Source organism: Cetorhinus maximus, chromosome 12, assembly GCF_964194155.1.
Source record: "Cetorhinus maximus chromosome 12, sCetMax3.hap1.1, whole genome shotgun sequence".
Classification (NCBI taxonomy): Eukaryota; Metazoa; Chordata; class Chondrichthyes; order Lamniformes; family Cetorhinidae; genus Cetorhinus; species Cetorhinus maximus.
This window is the reverse complement of record NC_135890.1, coordinates 15,137,051-15,152,258: the sequence shown is the minus strand read 5'-3', so window position 1 is coordinate 15,152,258 and position 15,208 is coordinate 15,137,051. Positions and strand designations below refer to the sequence as shown.

The 15,208-nt window shown below is 44.2% G+C and overlaps 1 protein-coding gene across 4 annotated transcripts in view; it reads left to right on the top strand.

Moving 5' to 3' along the window:
* The first annotated feature begins 8,973 nt into the window (after positions 1-8,973).
* plxna4 (plexin A4) overlaps positions 8,974-15,208 on the top strand; it is a 675,025-nt gene continuing 668,790 nt past the window's right edge. For 2 of the 4 annotated variants that reach the window (XM_078553046.1, XM_078553050.1), the window contains exon 1: positions 12,836-13,097. The gene's annotated coding sequence lies outside the window, so the exon portion shown is untranslated. Of the gene's footprint in view, positions 9,582-11,048; positions 11,159-12,835; positions 13,098-15,208 lie in introns of those variants that run through there. The other 2 variants (XM_078553048.1, XM_078553047.1) reach the window with 2 other exon arrangements.

Genomic DNA, 15,208 nt, shown 5'->3' with positions numbered 1-15,208 from the left:
TATAGTATCACTTGTAGTATAATCCTCTGTCAGACTCTATCACAAACTTAATATGAACTTCAGCATAGAATTATACTGTCTCTGAAATAACTCCATCTCTGTAGTATTACTTTGCCAATGATACAGTGTTAGCTTTGTTCTGTCAGTATAGTGTGGATTAATCTGTAATGGAGTCTAATATTGCATGGCAAGATGATTTTCACATTAAGGTGAATATCACTCAACAGAACTCTCCTTGTGGACATTTTGTTCAATTCGTTCTTCAATTCTGCATACAAGGAACTTGACCTATTCTTGAATGTTGCCAAAACAAAACACATATATCAACCCACAACTGGTTAGCCAAATATTCCACCTCCCACACATGTTGAAGGAGGGGCCCGGGAATATGTTGAGCACATCCCACACCTTGGCAGCCACCTCTCTCAAAAGGCCATTGACGAGGAGATTCAACAACGCATCAGCTGCGTCAGCTCAGCCTTCTTCAAAGAATAATATTGAGTGTGTGACAACAAAGGCCTCTGCAAGTCAACAGAAGTCCTAGGGCTGGATTGTCAGCTCGGCGTGCGGGTGTGCGCCCGACACGCACGAGTCTGAAATAGCGCGTGATGACGTCGGGCGGTTGTCCCGGTGTCACCGCGCACTTGCCTGATATTTTGGTCGGCGGGCGTGCGTGGTAGTCGGCAGTGCTCCCGCTGACAATTAAGAGGGCTGTTAAGCTATTCATAAATTAATTAAAGTGAATGTTTCCCTGCCCGTCCAACCTTACAGTTGGTGGGCGGGCAAAAAGGCCAAGCGGCCTTTGGATTTTTGAGGAAACCTCATCCGTGGGCAGGATGTGGTTTCCGATGTTAATTAAAAATAAAATAAAAATGTTTAAACCTCATTTTTAACACGTCCCTGCTCATGTGACAGAGTCGCATGAGGGGCATGTTTACCTTAATTTTAAAATCTTTATTCTTAATGTTAGAAATCTTCAGCTCCCTGAGGCAGCTCTGTGCCTTCAGGGAGATTTCACTGAGTACACCCGCGTGCATGTGCTGACTGCCACGCTCGCCCTCCTCCCCCCGTCCCCCCCCCAGGCAGCGCTGAGCATTTCAACGTGTGATTCACGCTGGCTGGCCGTTAGTTTGCCAGCCAGTGTGAAATCGCAGCTGGGGCACGATCACAGCTGGGGTGGACTGTTGCGCGGCCGCTCCCGAGCCTGCCTGCCACACCTACCCAACAAAAGGAAAATCCTCCCCCTGGTGTACAGAGCAGCTGTTGTCACCACACTCCTATACTGCAGTGAGACCTGGACTGTGTATCAACGACACAGAAGAGCGCCAGAGAACTCCCATCAGCAATGTTTCTGCTTCATCTTCTGCATTCAATCAGGGGTCTGTTGAATAAATGCTAGTGTCCTTCCTGAAGCCAACCCCACAAATGTTCAGGCAAAACTCCTGAAAATTAACGTTGATGGACTGGACTCTGTGTTTGGATGGTCGAAAAGAGTCTTCCCTGCCAGATCCTGCTTTCGCAGCTTTCAAATGGCCAACATTCCAGTGCAGGTCAAAAAACACAATTTAAAAACACTCTGAAGCTCCCCTTGAAACATGGCAGCATTGACACTAATGACAGTGAGGAGCTTGCTACTTGTCGATCAAGCTGCATCTCACTTTGAGTCACAATGTCTTCATGGTGAGGCAAAATGGCGCAGAAGAGTAAAAGGAAAGGAAGAAAATCCTGGATTCTGGATCCCAGTGCCTCGTGGGACATCCTGCCCCATGTGGGTTGGATTTGGCCTGTTCAGTCACATGAAGACCCATGGCAGAAACTCACAATCCTGAGTAGATGTCATCATCGAATTGAGGGACGGCCAATGACAATGGTACACTATAGCATAACTCTATGGGGGGTAGTATTGTACTCCTTTTGAATCATGCCTCTTTGGGTTCTTCAAAATACCTATCTTGTGTGCAAACTGTTTGGTAACAGTTTCTCCTACAACCTGAATATGTGCCCTCATGTCTGCACATTAAGTTTCACAGTATATTACAGGACAACTATTTCAGTATAACCCATTGAATATACATACAATAACTCTCACTATTTTTCATAAAACATCAGTATAATTCTCTTCATACAGTACATCACAGCATTATTCTTTCCAATTGACACGATTGTTCTCATTATTGCTCTTCCAGTTATCCTTTTAGCAATATTCTCTCTGTATAATACGGTTTTATTCCCAATATCATACCGTAACATTCTCAGTTTAACTTATCCTCTCGATATTACAATGTTTTCTCTTAATATAGCAGGAGATTATTCTCTCTTCAATTCTGTAAATTTAATACATTGCTCATGCAGTTAGTAATAGTATTCCTCAGAGTGATATTTTACCCGTCGGCTTTGTACTACAAGCCTCATACTATGCCACCAATATCATGAGAAGTTAAGTAATACTACTGTATGAGAAAATGATAGAGATACTAATATCATGATATACAGGTATTGAATGATTACTATTGTACTATATGATAAAGATTAATGCTATGATATACAGAGTGTATGAGTGAATGTTGTACTGTTTGAAAGAGTAACATAAAGATAGTAATAATATTAGAGGAATAATGTAAGCTATGATTCATACAGCAATATTGCTACCGTGAATACTGGGATATTGTACAGAATGAGTCATATTAATACATTAATACTTCTGTATATAGATAGAATAGCATAGTGAACAGTGAATCAATTGAAATTTTCAAGATTGAGGTCAATAAAATTTAGTCGGTAGTGGTACAAAGATGAATAAATAAGTTGAGATGTGATCAGTCATGGTCTCATGGAATGGCAAAATAATCATGAGAAGTTGGATGGCCTACTCCTGTTTCCATGTATTGTACAGTGATAGTTGGTTTGTGTAAATGAAAGGCTAATGCTGTATACTGATGGATTACATAGAAATTACAACATAGAAATAGGCCATTCAGCCCAACCAGCCTATACTGGTGATTATCCTCCTCACAAGTAACAATCCCAGTCCCATGTGCACATTCTTCTTCCATATCCCCCCTTTCCTTTGGCCACCTAACGTTGGTCTGGAGGTGTGGGGTGTGAAGGCCAGGTGGGTAACTAACAACTTCAGCAGTGCCAGAAAGCTGGCAATTTTGGAAGATGACCTGTTATACATCCCACTCTATTATCCTTTCCACTGACTTCAGTGGAAATAAAAATTGGGCCGAAAATGTAACGGGCAATTGGCCCAATAACAATGGTTTGAATCCATTCAAGTGAATCCCCGATGATCTCTGTTTCAATCACTAACTCCTGTAACACAGTCTCACAAACCTGTGAACAAAAAGGTTTCTCTTGTTCTCAATCCTAAATCTCTTACGTTTTAACTTATAACTATGGTTTCTCATTCTACCCCCCTCAAGCACTGGAAACAATCTGTTTTTATCTAACATGTCCATTTTCTTTATCATTATGAACGCCAAGTCACCCAGTGAGTTCCTATGTGTTCTATTCCAGAAAGCCAGTAGGTGAAGGGTAAAACTGGAGCCAATCTTTCCACACTTTTATAGTTATTTACAGAGTTACACATTACAAGGTTACACCTCCTAATCCATCAACAACACTTTTAATAGGCTTCTATTTATGGGCTCAAGTGAATCTCCAATTAATGCCCATTATCTGCATACAATTAAACAATTAATTAACAGTTAACATTGTTCCAATGAAAATGTTGCCAATTTCAAATTTTTCTATGTATTTGTATTTCCTCATACTTGACAATGCCCTAGTCAACCTGTGCTCCAAGTTCTTGATTATCTCAACATCTTTCCTATTGTGCGGAACAAAAACTGATCTCCAGTGATGGTCTACCTAAGGTTTAATGCAGATTCACTATTACATCTTGACTTTTATAGTCCATATCTCCCCATAAAATCCTACATTCCATTAACTGTTCATTCATGGTATTATCTACTTGAGGGGTTACTTTTAAGAGTTTAAGAACATAAGGAACAGGAGCAGGAGTAAGCCATTTGCACCCTCAAGCCTGTTCCACCAGTCAATAAGATCATGAGTGATCCAATTGTGGTCTTAACTCCACTTTTTTTCCTGCCCCCCCCATAACCTTTGACTCACTCGTAGACCAAAAATTTAACTCAGTTTTGAATATATTCATTGACTCAGCCTCCGCTGCTCTCTGTGGAAGAGAATTCCAAAGACAAATGATCCCCTGAGATAAGAAATTCCTCCTCATCTCGGTCTTAAATGGGAGGCTGCTTACTTTAAACTGTGCCCTGTGGTTCTAGGTTTCCATATGAGGAGAAACATCATCTCAGCATTTACCCTATCTAATCCCTCTCAGGATCTTATCTGTTTCAATAAATCTCTAATTCTTCTAAACTCTAATGCATAAAGGCCCAACCTGCTCAAACTTTTGTCATGAGACAACTCCTTTATCCCAGGAATCAGCCTTGTGAGCCTTCTCTGAACCGTTTTCAATGCAAGTATATCCCTTCTTAAGTAAGGAGACCAAAACTACATTGGTCTGACCAATGCCCTGTACAGCTGTAGCAAGACTTGCCTAATTTTATACTCCATCCTTTTTGCAATAAAGGCCAACACTCCACGTTCCTTCCTAATTACTTGTACCCACATGCTAAATTTTTGTGATTCATGTACCAGGACATCCAGGTCCCTCTGTACTGTAGCATTCTGCAGTCTCTCTCCATTTAAATAATATTCAGCTTTTCTATTCTTCTTGCCAAAGTAGACAACCTCACATTTTCCCACATTATATTCCATTTGTCAATTTTTTGCCCACTCACTTAACTTATTATGTCTCTTGCTTTCCTACTTATTTTTGTATCATCAGAAAATTTGCCCACAATTCTGTCACTCACTTCATGTAAGTCATTACTGTGGATCTTAAATAGTTGAGGCCACAGCACTGATCCCTGTGGTGTTAATTTGATCCCTAGCAAGTTGAAGTACAAAACTAGACACTAATTTTCTTGATAATAGGTTTATTTACAGAATGCAGCATTACATATGTCTGCTTCCTACCTACTAACCCCAGTGCCCCAGCAGTCTCTCTTTATAAGTGTTCTAGGTACTTAATTAAACAAAACCTGTGTGTCTTAACAATGTAACTAACATATCATTAACATGTGATACTCCAATAGTCACATGTTTGCCAAGTTGCCAAGTTTTAATGTCTTATTAAAATAATCCCATTCTCCACTCCAACAAACACCTCTGGTCTTCCACATTACTCAACCTCTCCCTATTCAAAATATCATTACTGGGTTACTCTTACTTTTTAACTAAAAGTTGCCACCAAGCATTTACTGATGTTGACATCCATTTACCACTTTCTTTAATCATTTCACCATTTTATCAATCGTTCCTTGTCGCTGCCCATTCTGCCTCCCAATGTTATTAACAAATGGAAATTTGGACACCACTCCCCCTGGTCCTATATCCATGGGATTATTTACCCACAATGAACACAGAAGTAGTTCCAAGACTAAGTCCTGCGAGACACTGCTACCCACTTCCAACCACTCATGAAAACCTCTCTTAATTCCTACTCTCTGTTCCTTTCTTCTGCCCAGCCTTAAATCCAAATTTGCTACCATACCCCTGAACCTATTAAAGGTTTCTGAGAGTCCATGTACAAATCATCCACATATTTCCCCATCCACCATATCAGATACCTTTTCAAAAATCTCGAAGGATTACTATTGCACTGCATGAGAGTAATATTACAGTGTGAGAAAGTATTGCAGCTGTCCAGTGTGCCATTCATGTATCAATTGGTAATTCTCTTGCCTTTGACCCAGAAGGTTTTGAGTTGAAGTCCGACTCCAGAACTGGAGCACCAAAATCATTCCAGTGTTCCACTTACAGCTGCACCGTCGTTGGTACTGCTGCTTGAATAAGATGTTAAGCAGAGGTTTTCCCTACCTTCTCAAGTGAATGTAAAGAAATCCCCTATTCTTCTGAAGAAGAGCAGGGGAGTTACAATATTTCCAGTGTTTTGGCCAATATTTATCCCTCAAACAACATCATTATCACATTGCTGTCTGTGGGAGCTTGCTGTCTGCAAATTGGCTGCTGCTGCATTTCCTACAACAGTGACCACACTTCATTGGCTGAAAAGAGCTTTGGGACATCGGATGGGCATGAAAGGCGTTATATAAATGCAAGTCTTTTCGACACGAATACTGCACTTGACAAAGGGAGCAATGGTTGTAAGAATAATAGTGTGCATTGAGAGAAACACTGTGATAGAAAGATACTAAATATCAATTATACTAAGAAAGTTGCCATTGGGAATAATATTGAAAGAATAACCCTGTCATCTATAAAGCAAATTAAGAGTGGAGGAACATTATTGCTGCATCATGCTGAGTTAAACACTCAAGTCTGTCATAGGTCCATTTTGTCAGCGGCACTATCTCAGAGAGTATAATAGTCACACAGACTCTAAACGTTAACTCTGTCTTTCTCTCCACAGATGCTGTCAGACCTGCTGAGTTTTTCCAGCAATTTTTGCTTTTTCTTTCAGACTGCCAGCATCCCCAGTATTTTGCTTTTATTATAATATAATAAAATTAGTTTAATTCTGTGGGGCCGCAGAGATGAAACGAACTGTGAGCGATGAAAGTCTGAATTATAAACAAAAAAAAAATGCTGGAAATGTACAGGCGCCTGTCAGCTGGAAATCCAAAAGACAAATTAACATCTCAACATCCCTTCCCTACCTCCTTACCCTACCCCTCAAACCCATCTCTCTCTCTCTCTCGAAACGCTTCCCCCTCTTTTCAATGAGGCGCACACATCAAACACCCCAAATGAAACCGAAGCAAGTTATCAAATCAATCCATTATCAAATTAATCCGTGTCCACTGTGCCCTCCAGTGAAGAACACGTTTGTCTCCTTAATCCTATCACATTCCACTTCAATTGCCCCCCACCTCGGTAACTTATCCCCCAAAAACTCCCATCTCCTTTGGGTGAGCAAATTCTCTTTCTAATTCCCAACCTGTGTCCCGGGGGGGGCATTTGAATTCGTGACCAAATATCCGGGGTACGTGGTTAGGAGTCTGGCTGATTCAAACTCCAGAACTGCAATTCCATTTATTTCGGGGATGCATTTGAACGGCCAAACTGTCTGTGCCGCTACTGTGAGACAAAATGCAGTCCAGTTATACCGCGATATCTCTCTGCGCCTATCACTCGGCCTCGGGTTGCGAAATATTTCTCGTTCGGTTCCAGGAACCCTTATGGACCTCTGCTGGGGAGAGGGTGGGTGGGGAGAGTGGTGGGAGCCTGATCCCAGGCTCTGTGGTGTTGTTGTGTTTTGTGTTGTTGCATCGCTGGTAAAAGTGTCATCTTCCTCAAGATTGTATAGGTGGACCTATAATGCACAGATGTAATTTACACATGTTTTAACACACATTGAGTGGAGATGGAATATCGCCCCTATATGTTAAATGTGCGCCTTTAACACTGGGGAACCGCGCCTGTGGCATTACGCTGCGCTTTGAACTGGGTTAACCCTGGTGGTCATTTTCCTGTCTGAGGCGGTGCAGGGTATCAGAAAGACCACAGAAGGGGTGGGGGAGGGTGGGGAGAAACAGCCCGCTGTCCTTGATAGCCAGTAGTCAAAGCCTAAAACGCAGGGGGTGCACAGCGTTGGAGCTTGTGTCGGGAGGACCACCTCTGGGCCAGCCAGCCCTCCCAGTGGGCAGCCGGCCGTTCTAATTCTAGTTCTGAACCTGAAGCCTGAGAGAATGACCGAAGTGGGGGGGTACCCGGTGGCATTTCTGCTGAGTTCGCGAGCTGTGTCTCACCTGTAGGTGTCGTTGCAATGCAGGGATTCAGCCTCCTCCCCCTATAACACACACTCAATGTGGACCCTTCTCCAGGGCACCGCCACCCCAACGCTACATTCTCCCGCGTGCAATTGTTGCATTTATTTATGTGTATTTTTAAAATGCATTTTCGCCTCCGGGGGACCTCCTTAAAATGTGCTCGCAGGGAGCCACCGTGCGTTTTATTAATAGCAGGGACGGCATTTAAAAGTTGAGGAAGGACGTTTAGGACCGTTAGAATGTACCAAAGTTGTTGCAAGTGTCCAGGAACCTTCTCTCAGGCTATGGGTTTGGGTTCAATTGGGAGCTCAACAGGCTGCAAGTGCTTACTTTAACTATATTTTCCCTGAAAGTAGTGGCATGGCTGCTGGCTGTGTAAGGGGAGCAGAACCCGCAGTGTAGGAGCACAGCACTGAATCGCCCCAACTCACCCCCGAGTCTTGTAGCTCCTCAAAAAGGACTGTGTCCATCTTTTGGTGTCTTGAAGTGGCACCAATCTAACGTTCGCACATATTGGAGAAGATAGGTTGTGGTTTACTCAAAAAAAAAGAAACCACACTCACAGATACACAAATCAGGAATTTAGCTCAAATTGAAAATAGTTGAAGGGGATTTATTTTTGCAAGAAAAGGGCAGGACTCCTTCAAAGAGCCAGCACAGGCAACTATGGGCCGAGTGGCCTTCCACTGCCCTGTATCAGTCTGTGCTTCTATTACAGCTTAACTTCCCATCAAACCGAAAGTTAATTTTAGACCTTGAAAATCTCATTGTTTACTCTTTAAAAATATAGAGTGATTATAATGTGAGGAACGGACGAGGGAGTGGCCAAGAACGTTTTTTTATATATATATAAACCAAGGAAACTAAATATTGGAATTCGGCAATCTTAATCCCAGAGTCTTTCCCTCTTTTCCCCTCGTTCAAAGGTTGCTGGAATTGCAAGGAATTTGATTTGGGAATGCAAGGCACGGGATCATTAATAATTGTAGATACTATTTCTGATCATCACAGTTGTATTTGTCCGCTGTGAAATAGAACTGGAAATAGCAAAATTAACACAATAACTGGTGGTAACTGTACGTCACTGTAGTGTAACAGCGGTACCGGACTGTGTAGAATTGGACCGTTACTCACTTCCTCGTTTCGCCTTGGCAATGGTTAAATGCAAATGGGCTCCACACTTGTACACTCGGCTTTACATATTCAAGACAAAGTTGGCGTCTGCATTTTTTTTCCCCATTCTTCGGGGCACCAGTGTGATCCTGCGACAGGAGCCCAGAGGAATATTTTCGCTCTGTCCCTGTCCCTCTAAAATGTGAAGCGGCCGCCGCAGCCGCCACCGACACCACCGCCGCTGCTGCTGCTGGTTTTACCGATCGAAAAGGCTGAAGAGCAGGGGGAAGAGAGAGAGAGAGAGAGGGGGCAGAGGAGAGGGGAAACGGGGCTTGAAGGAGGGAAGAGCTACCTGGCAAGAGACGATCAGGAAGCCTTGACTACACTCATTCACCACCACCTCCCCCCCCCCAACCGCCTTTACACCCACACCCCCCCCCTCAAAATGCACTGAAGTGTACGAGTGTTTTAATGGCACTGCCGAGCGAAGCACCGGGATCATAGAGGGAGCAATAGGAGCTGATGGTATTCTACCTTCGCTTATTCTCGTCATTTCGGTCTGCTTTAAGTAGATGAAGATCAAAAAAGGTTTCTCTCTATGCTTTTTGTTTGGGGGGTGGGGGGGGAGTGGGAGGGAGGAGGTGGGGGTGGGTGTGCGGGAGATATTCCTGAAGTGTTGCCCATGCAGGAATCAGTTGCGATACCTCTCTCTGTCTTTGCAGTATGTGTGTGTGTGTGTGTGTGTGTCAATGCGGCGGTGTACTGATGCAAACCAGGCGGCAACCGGGGTAAGTGAACCGTTGCAGGCCGGTAAGGGGGGAGTACGAATGCACCAGTAGTGTCAGTTTCAAGCTCATGTGAAATACTAACATTAACAACCCACCCCCCCATTAAAAAAAAATTGGCACTGAAATGTAAACGCTGTCGGATTCACCAAGACTTTGGCAATCTAGACGGGTCGACCTGTTTTATCGTGGATAGCTGGTAAGGTGTATTTTGCAGCACCCCCCACCTCCTCCCCACCACCATTAAAAAAATCTTGCCGTTCCAGTGGTAGTCGATCTGAGGATAGAGATTCTGTGAAGCGTTTGTTGCCAGTACCTTGCTGCAGGTGGCAATGTAGATTCGGTGTGTTTTAACCTCGCTCCCTCATCCATAAACCCACTCTCGGCTTCCCACTCAAGGGGAGACTTCCCTGTTTATTAACTGTCACTACTTCCCGGGATATTTCTGTCCCGCGGGGGTTATTTAAAAAAAAAATAGAATAAAGCTGAAAGGAGCCGCGACGCGATGTTGTCAGTGTGATAATGTGTCGGTGTGTGTGTGTGTGTGTGTGTTTATAGATGTGTGTCTCTCGTGCAAATGACTACACCAGTATCCCTGGATATATAGTCTGCGAGTATTGTGGCTGTGTAGACATGAGTGCAGTATATGTGTCCGTATACCTCCGTGTACCTGTTTGATCTCGCTGTGTTCCTTGCTGTCTGCCAGACGTGGGATTTCCGTCTTGGTTACAGGGTCAAGCGCCGTACCCTGCCACCCAGACAGGGGGAGAGAGTTCTCCGCAGCCTCCTAAAGCCCGCCGAATTCTTTTTTTTTTATATAGGGGGGACCATAATTTAGGAGATAAAATGGGGAGGGGAAGATTTCGTTCCCCCACCAGAACGAAACTGAATCTCCCGATGAGCAAGTCTGGGGGCAGGGACCTGATGCGAAAAACGGAACTGTACATTGTAGATGTTCACGTTTCCTTCCTGGGCTATAATATTCCTCGCTGATTCAATCAGTTTACAGCCTGAACTCTCAAACCCAGGTGAAGGCGGAGTTGTTCCCTTTCCCACCGACCTGTCTATTCGCTCAGCTGTCATACACGCTGTCCGCAAGCTAGCGACACTCTTGTGTCGTTCGGCTCTGGGTGTCCCTGTTCAGTCAGCGAACGATCGGACTTTAATGGTACAGCCCGGCTAGTGACTCCCCAATGCAGCTCTAATTCATTCGAACGGGTGCAGCACTTTGGACTGTGGTACGCGCTACCCAAGTCCCTGGCCACACACTCTTCGCGATGATATTTGTTGTTGTCAGTCACATGGCGACTGTAAACAAGGTGGGAAGCGGGTGAAACGACATGTAAAGGAAAGGTGCGTTGGATCACGCGAGTGAGGCAGGTAAGTGTATTGTGTCGTTAAATGGGAAAAAGGGCAGTGAGGAAGGGCTGGTGAAAGTCTTAATCTGTAAAGAAGGAACCCTCGCTATCAATAACGTGAAGAACAGTGGATTCACTTAAGGGTGAAGGGGGGGGAAAAAAGGAGCAATGCCTCACCAATTATTGGCGCAATGTGTCCATGAGTAGATTTAATTTAGTGATGGCCATTGATATGTGTGTATGTGCGTATGTATGAGTGAGAGAGAGAGAGAGAGAGAGAGAGAAATGATCAGGTAGATCTGTGATTTCCCGGTCAGACCAGTGTCTGAAGTCATTCAGAAGGAGTGGGACATTAACAGACCCTCTTCGTTCCTCATTAAAGCACGTTCACCTGGAATAATTTCATTCCCTTCACTCTCCCGGCGATAAAGGTTAACGTTTCATCGCCGTCTGTAGGAAACCTGTAACAGTTTTACATGCAGTGGATTACTTTGGAATTGCAGTGCTTTTTTTTTTACACCAAGTAACAGAAACTCTAACTCGTTTCTGGGAGATGACAGTATGGACAGCACCCTCTTTATTCACGTGGTCTCTTCATGACAGCAGTAAAATAAACCAATTTCTTTACTTGGCCAACCGCGGCGGAGCGAGAGGGAAAATGCCGATAAACAAGTCTCGGTAATGAAATTAAAGGCCAATTTTCCATATTAATGTGATTAGGACGATTAATGATAATGAGGAAAATATATACTCCAGTCCTATCTTAGTTTAATAGATCATTAGCTTTGCAACTTTAATTGACTTTTAATAATATTTTCGGATAAGGAGGGCAGATTTCGCTTTATGATCTCTCAGGTTGACTGAAGCGGTTCTGTTTATTGGTACCAATAGGCACGGGGCCCTTGACATAGGGACTCGTTCCATATTCGGATGGAAACAACCACTTCACCGCTGGCTACAGGAGTAGAGGGCCGAGGAGTGGATGGCAACTTTAGCGTCTAATTTCCTATGTGTTTTTTTTAGCACGTTCTTCTGAGAGAGGAAGTACTTTTAATGAAGTGTTTCCACTGATGACACTTGGGCAATCCAGTGTCTCTTTAAGTGTTGACATGACTGGAAGCAGCAGCCAAAGGGGCTGATAATCGGTGTAATCAGGTTGGGTGGGCGGCACTCAGATAGACTGCATGTGTGAGAATGAGAGGGAGGGTGATCACAGCCGCGGAGCCTTTGTGATTTGGGGGGTGGGGGGGGGGGTCTTCCTACACAATTGACGCTTGTGGTCTTGTTGGATGACCCTACAGTTCCTCAGTGCAGTGTGAGGAAGTGGCGTTAACCTTTCAGTATCAACCCTAACCCTAACCCTGGCCACGATCCCAGATTGGCTGCACGGGGCTGTGAAGTGGCTGGCCCCCCTTCACTTCAACTATCACCTCCGACAAAGTCCGACGTGGCTGGGAGGTCTGGAGAGGTTTACGTAACGATGATGGATTGTGAAGGGCACGGCTCGTTTTAGTATTTCGAAATGGCATTGGATCGCGGTGCGTCGGGTACGAGAGTTCTACCATTTTGTATTTAAGATTTCGACATGGAAGGGATGAGTACAATTTCATCACGTCGCGTGCTCTGCCAACTAAAAAAATTCATTCAGTATTTGGAATGAATGATCTATTGGGATCGGCGCTAGGACCCCGAGGCGTTCTTTTCCCCCCCGGCCCTGCCGCAGCACGAAGCAGTCTCCCAGTCTGTGTGCTTTCTCTGCCAATTGAACTTGTTACATTTGGATGTGGCTGCAGAAATGCTCCGCCTTGGCCAGGGTACCAGTGAATGGCGGCGCTGACAGGCTCTGGGTTTCCCCCAATCCCCCCATCGTGGGAGTCCTGCCTGAGTGCAGTGGGCGCTGCCGGATCACTTTAGCAGCAGCAGCAGCAACAACAGCAACAGCAGCACTTTAAGCAGATTTGGTGAGTTCCAAGTCCCCTTAATCTTCCCTGCGCCGAGTGTGCCTTCTGCTGGGTCTTAGTGTCCTGGCATCAGGATGCGCGAAACCGGAGGCGGGTTTAATTTTCTGGCAAGTTCCGTTGATAAACGGCGAAATTTGAAAACAAAGCAGTTTTTTTTAGACAGTCTGTCCAAAGTCAAGAGTTCCCACCTGAAGTTGCTAAACGGGCCACTGTGTCAACGTTGGCAAAATAAATCCTTCAACAGTTGAAGTAATTTTTTTTTATTATTATTCAGTGGGGTTTGGTCAAAACTTTTACTGGTTTTGGAACCGTTCCTCTAATTGGCAGGTAACTGAAGGTGACTAGGCTGCTGACAACAAGTTGAAACTACTTCAGCTGCGATGGCTGGAGCCAGGAGACGAACCCTCTCTAAAAGATGCTGTTAGTCGCGGGCCTCATTATTTAAGAGGTGCAGCAGTTTTGAAGCTTGATGTTCACAACTAAACAATATACATCGCCGACATTAGTCACTGCCCAGAAGGACCTGTGTCCTGATACCTGGAGCCCTTTTCCCCCCATCTCGCTTCCTCTTTTTAAGCCTGCCTCCTTGACCAGTCCTTTGGTCACCTGAAGTAACATCGCCTGTGGCTCCTTGTCATCTGCTGTTTGATGACACTCCTGCGACACGAAAGGCGCTATATAAATATAAGTTGACACGTTGAAAATCGAGGCGATGTTTCATTGCAATTCTCTCATACTGTAAGTTATAGATGGCAATTGTAATAACATTTAAGGAGCGTGCTATTGATCTAGATTTGATCCATTCTGGAATTTCACTGGGAGATGGAGAAAGAAACTGGTCCGTTTTGAATCTTCCCTTCCTTCCTCATGCAATTGATCCTGGCGTTCACGGTCTGCAAAAAAAAAAGAGCAAAATGCTTGTCCTATCATCCCCTTAATGTGCAGGTTACTTTTTATTTTTGAAATTTATTTTCCGCGTGGTGACTTCTATAGACAACAGGAAAGAAGGAAATCTTTCGCGAATAAGAGACAGACAAATGGGACCGTTTGCGTGGCTTTTTGACAGTACGCCTTTAATGTCCAGATCCTCACTTAAAATTTGTCACAACTCTTGGCTCTTGTTTCAAAAATGATTTCAATTGATTTGAGAAAGCGGGAGAAAGTGCTTGGATTGATTTAGAATGGGAAGATGGGTAACTAACATCCAATTTGTTTAATTACTTAATCGGCAATTAAAGTACCTCCAACTCAATTAGTTGAAATTCCAATTATAAGCAACTCTTTCCCCGTGAGATAAAGAGCCGACAGCGCCAATAGAGAGACAGCCAGTCTATAAGAAGCAAAGTCTAAAAAAGCCTGTCTCCCCCCCCAACCCCCTTAAACCAGCTTATATTTTACCTCTTTTCTATTTTTCCTTAGTTCTGTTGAAGAGGTCACACGGACTCGAAACGTTAACTGTGTCCCTCTCCGCAGATGCTGTCAGACCTGCTGAGTTTTTCCAGCTATTTTTGTTTTTGTTTTGGATTTCCAGCATCCGCAGTTTTTTCCTTTTATCTATAGAAGCAAAATACTGCCGATGCTGCAAATCTGAAATAAAAACAGAAAATGCTGGGGGGGGGGAAACTCAGCAGATCTGACAACATCTATGGAGAGAGAGAGAAAGAGTTAACGTTTCGAGTCCGTATATGACTCTTCAGAGATATAGCCAGTAACTGGTGATCCTTCAGGGGGTGGAGAGTTCATTATTGTTGCTTTTATGTGCCTTGGTGTGGTACGACCCAAGGTATATGGTAATATTTAGTCAGTAATTAACCGTCCACAAAGCGCATCTCTATTAGAGAGGTAATTAGTTATAAATAGCTTGAGGGATACCCCTACCCACTAAAGTGGATAGAGCGGATTCATGGGTGCATACACAATGCTCTGCACAACTCTATATTGGACAGAGCTTGGCAAAGGGACTCAGCTGAAGCGCCGAGGAGTGTTTGGGTCAGTTGAAGCACTGGGGTTTTGGGTGGGAGGGAGGGTATTGGGCAGGTTGCGCGGCGCGACGGTGCATCGATGGGCGAGCACTGTGTTCTGGTCGCCTGTGCGCTGATGGCGGGACAGTT